This window comes from Eurosta solidaginis, unplaced genomic scaffold (genome assembly GCF_040869045.1).
Source record: "Eurosta solidaginis isolate ZX-2024a unplaced genomic scaffold, ASM4086904v1 ctg00001140.1, whole genome shotgun sequence".
Lineage (NCBI taxonomy): Eukaryota > Metazoa > Arthropoda > Insecta > Diptera > Tephritidae > Eurosta > Eurosta solidaginis.
In genome coordinates, this window is record NW_027136962.1 from 448,014 (window position 1) to 452,742 (window position 4,729).

Sequence of the window (4,729 nt, forward strand, 5' to 3'; positions counted from 1 at the left end):
TGTAAAAATAGATAACTGAAATGTGTTAGTTTGATATACGAATTCATTTAAATTGATGAATTTCATATTTTCGGAGTGTCAGGCATTTTAATCAAAAGTTTGCACTGATAAAATCGAATTTTTTCTCAATTAAGTGAAATTTCTTAAAATATATTTGTACTAATCAAAATTTTAATTCGGATATATAAAATATGTTAAATTAGAAATCAAAAAACTTATCTTCGTTGAGTTTTAACAACATTATTTTATTTTAAAAAATTTTTTAAATATTTCTATTGCAACACTAGAGTAACCCTATATGGCTTCACTTAAAGGCATCTAAAGTTTGGAATTTTAGTCTGAATTGATTATTGATATTGGACGTCTACAACTTATATGTATAATTAAATGAAATTTCATGACATTCAAAAAAAAAAATAAAAAAAATTCTCATTGAATGCTTATTAATTATCAATATGATTATAATATACATATCTGAACATAATCGGACATCAGCGTCCATTTTAAGTACTATAATAGGTGGATGAGTATGAATTTGTACTATGCAGATTCATTTTGTATTTATATGATGAATGCTTATAAGCTTTAAATCAATAATTGATATGGTAAAAAATTATAACTAATATTATTATGCACGTAAATGTATGCGCGCGTATGAAATTTTTCCATTGAATCTATAGAAATATTAAATTGTATTCCAAGTATTTATTCAATTAAATGCAATTTAATAAAAAAAATATTTATGTACATATATATACATAAAATAAAAGAAAAAGTTGGATATGCCAACAACACGCGGTGTTCCCAAGCGGTCCCCCATCTAAGTACTAACCGCGCCCGACGCTGCTTAATTTCGGTGATCGGACGAGAACCGATGTATTCAGCGTGGTATGGTCGTTGGCAAAATTTGTTTGCCTAAATTGGTATAAGTATGGCTATTTTAATGTGTATACTCGCAGCTGTGAATTTGTCCTTTTTTTTTTTAAATGATATAAGTCGATTTAAGTAAATTTTGTTATATACTTTATAGTTTAGTGTATTCAGATACTCTTGCTACTAAAATCAGATTAAGTTTATTTTTTTACAAAAATGAACTTATGCCATTTTTGAAAATAAGCCTGCTATTATAGACATATTTATATCGCTTGGCTTGTGTCGGGGTATATTCATTTGCATGAGTTTTCATTATGCATACATACGTATGCTACTTAGTTTAAACGAACATTCATACATACTACATATGCATGTACATCTTAATAACATATCTTTCTGTTATGTATTGTATTAGAGAAATTTTGAAATCTTTGTTAAAAAATATTGTGGTCCTGAAAAGGACCGTTTGTTTGAATGTATATTTATTTTGTGTTAATATGTCCGTAAAAATGAATTTAACCGCCGAAACCATACAATGTACGACCCTGCCTCTTCAATGCATATACAACATCCATAGCCGTAACTGTTTTCCTTTTAGCATGTTCAGTATAAGTGACTGCATCACGGATAACATTTTCCAAAAATACTTTTAAAACACCACGAGTTTCTTCATATATTAAACCAGATATACGTTTTACGCCACCACGACGTGCTAAACGTCGAATAGCTGGCTTTGTGATACCTTGGATGTTATCACGTAAAACTTTGCGATGACGTTTGGCGCCACCTTTACCTAATCCTTTTCCACCTTTGCCACGACCAGTCATTTTTTCTATTTAGCACTTTTTTTAGCTTTCACAAGAACACTTCACTTGATCACTTCACTTCACAACTAATAGCTTGGTTACCGAACGTAGCTGCTATTTATACAAAAATCCACAACATTGAGTGAGCTACCATTATGTGGCATAAATATTTCTATCTCATTTTAACTCGCACAATATTGCAACCCTAAAAAAATGGACAAATGAAACGTTTTTGTGTATTTTATTATATGTATTTCCACATTTATAAAAATTAGGTTTATTAAGTGAAGTGTTCAGTGATCAGTGTTTATTTTGAATTGTGAAAAATAAAAGTGAGAAATGGCTCGTACAAAGCAAACAGCCCGTAAATCGACTGGTGGTAAAGCGCCACGTAAACAATTGGCCACTAAAGCTGCTCGCAAAAGTGCGCCGGCAACTGGTGGAGTGAAGAAGCCACATCGTTATCGCCCAGGTACAGTCGCTTTGCGTGAAATTCGTCGTTATCAGAAGAGTACCGAACTGTTGATTCGTAAATTGCCATTCCAACGTTTGGTGCGTGAAATTGCTCAAGATTTTAAAACTGATTTACGTTTCCAGAGTTCAGCTGTTATGGCATTACAAGAAGCAAGTGAAGCATATTTAGTTGGTTTGTTCGAAGATTCAAATTTGTGTGCCATTCATGCAAAACGTGTCACAATTATGCCAAAAGATATTCAATTGGCTAGACGTATACGTGGTGAACGTGCTTAATTCCATATTTTAATAAATATTATAAACGGTCCTTTTCAGGACCACAAATTTTTTTAAACAAAAAAGATCAAAAATAACTGAAGCAACTGTTAATGAAAATTCGTATTTTGATAGTAGCAGCTGTAGTTTTACCCTTAATATGGTGTGTATACCTACTCACGAGTATATACACATTTATTTGCTAAACACATACATTAATATGTATGCACGGTTGTGTGTTTGTACCTTTGGTACGTATGAATACACGCCACAACTTTTTGCGCCTTTGTCGAGATGCTCATACAAACATACATATGTACATATATACATACAATATGTAGTAGCTTGCATGCTGTACTTTTTTAATGTTGCTCAGTTTTTTTTCTTCTGGAAAATGATGTAAGTCAACTTTTTTATGAATATTTTCAAACACTATTTTATTAATTGAAGTAGTTGTTAACGCAGATTTCGTTAAAAAAATAAATTTTCCAAAAGTGTACTTATGACCTTTTAAATTTTTCTTTCAAAAAGTGTTTTAATAGGTTTTAAAATAGATAAATACATATATATGACAATATAATTAATCTCTTTGTATATATATTTTGTCGTCCTGAAAAGGACGGTTTTAAATTTGGCGTCTAAGAATATATGTAAATCGGCGATTACATCACTTATGCTTTCTTTTCGGTCTTCTTTGGTAAAAGTACAGCTTGAATATTTGGTAAAACACCACCTTGAGCTATGGTAACTCCAGACAATAGTTTATTCAATTCTTCATCGTTACGAATAGCCAATTGTAAATGACGTGGAATAATTCTAGTTTTTTTATTATCACGTGCAGCATTACCAGCCAATTCAAGAACTTCAGCTGCCAAATATTCCATAACAGCAGCTAAATATACTGGAGCACCGGCACCAACACGTTCAGCATAATTGCCTTTACGTAACAAGCGATGAATACGACCGACAGGGAATTGAAGACCAGCACGGTTTGAACGTGACTTTGCCTTTCCCTTTACTTTACCACCTTTACCACGGCCAGACATTGTTGTTATATATTTCACTTAATACACTTTTTCACAAATACACACACTAGCTGAATAGCTTGGGCACTTTATTTCCTAAACGCAATTTGTGCTGCGCTTATATACTTTTTCGTTTGTACATTGAGCAACCCCAATCGCATGTTTTCAAATTAATGCCGGCAATATTTAGCGAATCGTTACGAACAGGTTGAATGGTTTGTCGGAAAAAATACACTTAAAGGTGCGCATTTTGACACAAAACAAAATTATTAAAAAGTGTGAGTGATAGTGAAGTGATTTTGTGAAAATTAAATATGCCTCCTAAAACTAGTGGTAAAGCAGCTAAGAAGGCCGGTAAGGCTCAGAAGAATATTACTAAAAACGACAAGAAGAAGAAGCGTAAGAGGAAGGAAAGTTATGCCATCTACATTTATAAAGTGTTGAAACAAGTACATCCTGATACTGGTATATCGTCGAAAGCAATGAGTATCATGAACAGTTTTGTTAATGACATTTTTGAACGTATTGCTGCTGAAGCATCACGTTTAGCTCATTACAATAAACGTTCAACAATTACTAGTCGCGAAATTCAAACTGCCGTACGCCTATTGTTGCCTGGTGAATTGGCTAAGCATGCCGTGAGTGAGGGTACTAAGGCTGTTACCAAATACACAAGCTCCAAGTAATTTGTGCGACTGAGGAAAATATGTATAAAAGTGAAAAATGTTAACAAAAAGGCCCTTTTCAGGGCCACAAAATATAAATTAACAAAGAGATATGAATTTTTCTAAGTCGATGAAAATTTTTAATTTTGTTTTGCAATTGAAACATCAAAAAATGTTAACAAAAAGGCGCTTTTCAGGGCCACAAAATATAAATTAACAAAGAGATATGAATTTTTCTAAGTCGATGAAAATTTTTAATTTTGTTTTGCAATTGAAACATCAATTTTAAAATTGGTCAGCATGGTAGGGCTGACTTACAGTGTCAGACACTAGAGCGGTTAATTATTATGGCGAAGCAACGCTGTAGTCAGACGTATTGCGTACATTTTTGATCTTTTTGTTTGTATATTTTGTAGCCCTGAAAAGGGCTTATTGATAATTCAACATTTAATGAATGTTGTGTCCTTGTAAATTATCACAAAAAACGCAGCATATTTATTTTTTAGCTGATGCCTTTTTTGCAGCTGGCTTTTTAGTCGCAGCCTTTTTTGGTTTGGTAGCAGTTGCTTTTGCTTTTGTTGCCTTTGACTTAGCGGTGGCAGATTTCGACTTGGTTGGCTTGGCTTTAACG

The 4,729-nt window shown here is 32.7% G+C and overlaps 1 non-coding gene across 1 annotated transcript; it reads right to left on the reverse strand.

Moving 5' to 3' along the window:
* Positions 1–783: 783 nt before the first annotated feature.
* Positions 784–902, reverse strand: LOC137235914 (5S ribosomal RNA). The gene has a single exon (XR_010948116.1). It is a non-coding gene; the product is annotated as a 5S ribosomal RNA (ribosomal RNA).
* Between the last annotated feature and the right edge of the window lie 3,827 nt (positions 903–4,729).